This window comes from Alligator sinensis, unplaced genomic scaffold, assembly GCF_000455745.1.
Source record: "Alligator sinensis unplaced genomic scaffold, ASM45574v1 scaffold653_1, whole genome shotgun sequence".
NCBI classification, from domain to species: Eukaryota; Metazoa; Chordata; order Crocodylia; family Alligatoridae; genus Alligator; species Alligator sinensis.
This window is the reverse complement of record NW_005842498.1, coordinates 454,181-457,998: the sequence shown is the minus strand read 5'-3', so window position 1 is coordinate 457,998 and position 3,818 is coordinate 454,181. Positions and strand designations below refer to the sequence as shown.

Here is a 3,818-nt window from a genome sequence, read left to right as displayed (position 1 = left end):
CCGAGCCTCCTTCCACGCGTGCACCGCCCCCCCGTGCCACCAAACTACGGGCTTGCACACCCCTGGGCACGAGCACGTGCGAGCCCCACCCGCGACTTCAGGGCTTTTATTGTTGGGGCACCCCCGCGGGGTCAGCCCGCCCCCCGGGCAGCCCAGGAACACCGCTCCCTCCCCCCAGTCAAACTCCAAATGACGTAAAATCACACGACCGATACGCCCTTGCCCCGGCTTTCTAGGGTGGCCAATCATTGAAGACTGAAGTGATACGTCACAATGGGAGGGAGGGTGCTAGGCGCGCGTGACTTAGCGCCGAGCGGGAGGTTGGGTGTCCCCAGCGATTGCCCGCGGCGGCCGGCAGGGGGCAGCCCGGGCCTGCGCTGGGCTGCGGCTGGGGGGCCGCGGGCTCCTGGGCGGGCAGGATCAGGGCGGCGTGTAATCGGCGTGGGCAGGGCCCTCCCCTCCCCCGGGTTGACCGGGCTGCACGGCTCAGTCCTGCGTGGGCGGGAGGGGGGCAGGGACACAGCCCTTGCTCTCCCTCTGTGCGCGTTTTGCAGGCTGCTGTACTGGGGACTGTCCCCGCGCACCTCTGCTACTGCCAAACAGGCAGAAGTCTACTTCCCCTTGGACATTTGTATGGCAGCTTTCTAGCCCCTGCGCTGGCATTGTTGGCAATACTGCATAGTGATTCAGCTGGCCCTGCAGTGGGTTGCATAAGCACGCACACATAGACTGGGCTTGCACAATAGGCTATGAATTGGCCTGCTACATGTACATACCTATGCATAAATCAGGAGAAAGCATGGAGAGGAGGGGCAGATGCACCTGTGTTTTAACCGCAATAGCTGACTGTTTAGGACCATAGGCAACACATAAGGAGTCTGGGTGGGCACGTGCCCCCCCCCCCCTAAGGTTGGCCACTGCTGAAGCCACTGTTGACTTCTGCAGTTGGTCCCCTTTGCCCCCCCCCGCTGCCAACACCACCGCTGGTGTCTGCAGGCGGTCCTCACTCCCTGCCCACCGCTCACCATCCCTCTCTCCCACTGCTGCCAACACTGCTGCCGGCATCTGCAGGTGGTCCCTGCTGCTGCCTACAAATGGGGAGGCACCAGTCGTTCATGTTTAGGGCACTTACTTGGGATGCTGGAGACCTGGGTTTTAGGACCCACCTGCTAACCTCCTTCTGAGGGGGTTTGAAACTGTATTTCTCTGTCTTCCCACCAGAGTGCACTACCACACTATGGGTCAGGTATCATCCAGACCCAGCTTCAGCAGCTGCCCCCTGAGTAGCTGAGAGGGAAATGCATAGGGCCAGAAGGAAGACAGCAAGGCAGAGTGTGTGCAGTTTTGTGAAGTACCTGCTGCCCTGGAAAACAGGAGGGCCTGGGTTCCAGCCTGGGCCCTTGCCTGCAATGGAGCAGAAGTTTCATTCCCTCCATCTTACCCACTGCCAGTTAAATGAAAGGGGCAGAGTGATTCAGCAGCACAAGTGAAATGAGAAACTGAGTTTCCCTACTGCCTACAGGGTGAGAGTGATGCAATGGACTGAGAGACTGACAGAATGGAGGATGTTCATTATGACATTCCTGTTACCTTTTTGGTTTGGAGCCACAGGGTTGAAAGCTTCCCTCGTGTTGTGTTTGGGGCTTGCATGACAGACACTACAGAATACTCATTCATCTTTCAGGATTATCTGAAAAGGCCATCGGTGCTCAACCCCTGGCCCATGGGCCAAATCTGGCCCATGGAGCCATGCCCTCTGGTTCCCGGGGCTCCCCAAGGGTCTGGGAATTTGAGGAAGTAAGGTAGTGGAAGTGTTAATTGCTGCTCCCCTGCTGCCAAATTTTCAGACTTGTGGGGAGCCCCACAGGCTGGATAATGTGGCTCTGTATGCCAGATCAACCCAATGCGTGGCCAGATCTGGGTGTGCAGGATTGGGCCCATGGACCAACCCCATGTGCTGACCCTGCATGGCATCTGGCCCTCAGACTGACCCTGTGCCACTCATCTGGCCCCAGATGCTGCTGCGAAAAACCATAGGACAACAGTGGATTAATGTTAAGGGTAAAAAAAAGCCCTGTTCCCACTACAGCTTGTCAGGCCAGTCTTACTTACAAACTTGCTGTAAGATGTGTGTGCCCTGGAAAATTCAGGCCATTACTTTTCTCACAGTTTAGGAAATTAGTTTACCAAGAGGTCCTCAGGGATTATTCTTCAGAACCTTGTCTTTTGGACTTGTCCAGAAGTTTGTCTCTCTGGTACCTTGCTGCACTTCCAGAGATGAGGGAACGTCCTTCAAGTACTGAGATGGATGAACTGGTTAACTGTATGGCAGACCCAATTATATGGCAGAGCATGTAATGTGACAACTGTTCCCAGAAAAGCTGCCGAGGATCATAGGAGCCCATGGAATCCTTTTTTAACTTCATATTTGGGATCAGCTGTTGAGTGGCCAGAATTATGGACATGAGGCTTCTGGATTTTGTCAGACATTGGGGGACAATGGACCTTCCTCAGTAAGGAAGAATGGACTTGTTCTGAGTGTCCCTCTTAGTTTTTAATGCAGTACTACTTTTACGTTATCTAGGGCAGAGCTGCCATCTGGCCTGGTCTCAGGCATGGCCTGCCTCACTTCAAGATTTAGTTCAAACACTTTGTGCAGTTATTCTGTTGACAACCAGATGATCAGGAAAAATAAATGTCTGTGAGAAACTCACCGGCTGCACCCTGGAAGACAAGGATCAGAAGGAACTTCATGGTATGTCTGCAGGTAACACTGACTGCTATGAGGAGAGCACATACTGTGGAAATGTCATTCTGCGTTATCCTTCTTGGAGGGACTTATCTCCCCAATCCTAGGGTAAGACCAGCTTGCTATTTTCCCAGGTGTTGCATCCAGCTGGGTAAATCTAGTTACCTTATCATAGTAGGGAGGTAGTGACTGGAAGTGCTTAAGTGACAGAAGCAAGCTTTTTTTCTAAATGAAAATATGAAGGCCCACTCCCTAGTTTGACTCCAAAAGAGCTCTCTTACTCAGCACTCAACATCATTTTCAGATGCTGAAGTCACTGAATGCAATCATACTTCATCTAGGAGAACAGGTGCAAAAAAACTGTTGCCTGGATCCTTTGTGTGTCTTCATTTGGGCATGAAAAGTTCATAGAATCATAGAAAATAAGGGTTGGAAGGGACCTCAGGAAGTCATCTAGTCCAACTGCTGCTCAAAGGAAGACCACCCCCAACTAGACCATTCCAGCCAGGGCTTTGTCAAGCCCTTAAAAACCTCCAGGGGTGGATGTTCCACCACCCGTCTAAGTAACCTGTTCCAGTGCTTTGCCATCCTCCTAGTGAGAAAGTTTCTCCTAATAGCCAACCTAAACCTCCCTTGCTGCAACTCAAGACCAGTTTTCCTTGTTCTGTCATCTGTCACCACTGAGAACGGTTTAGCTCCATCCTCTTTGGAACCACCTTCAGGTAGTTAAAGGCTGCTATCAAATACCCCCTCAGTCTTCTCTTTTGCAGACTAAATGAACCCAGTTCCCTCAGCCTTTTCTTATAAGTCATGTGGCCCAGCCCTCCAAACCATTTCTGTTGCTCTCTGCTGGAGTCTCTCCAACTTGTCCACATCTCTTCTGTAGTGGGGGGGCCCAAAACTGGACACAGTACTCCAGATGTGGCCTCACCAATGCAGAATAGTGAGAAATAAATACTTCCCTCGCTCTGCTGGCAACGTATGCTGTTAGACTTTTGGCAACAAATGCACACTGTTGACTTACATCCAACTTATTGTCCATGTGCCCGCCTCTGCTCCAAAAGGCATT

General features: G+C 52.3%; 1 gene segment (V, D, J or C); it reads right to left on the bottom strand.

Moving 5' to 3' along the window:
- The window catches only part of LOC102373252, a 322,638-nt gene that overhangs the window by 25,574 nt on the left and 293,246 nt on the right, over positions 1 to 3,818 (bottom strand).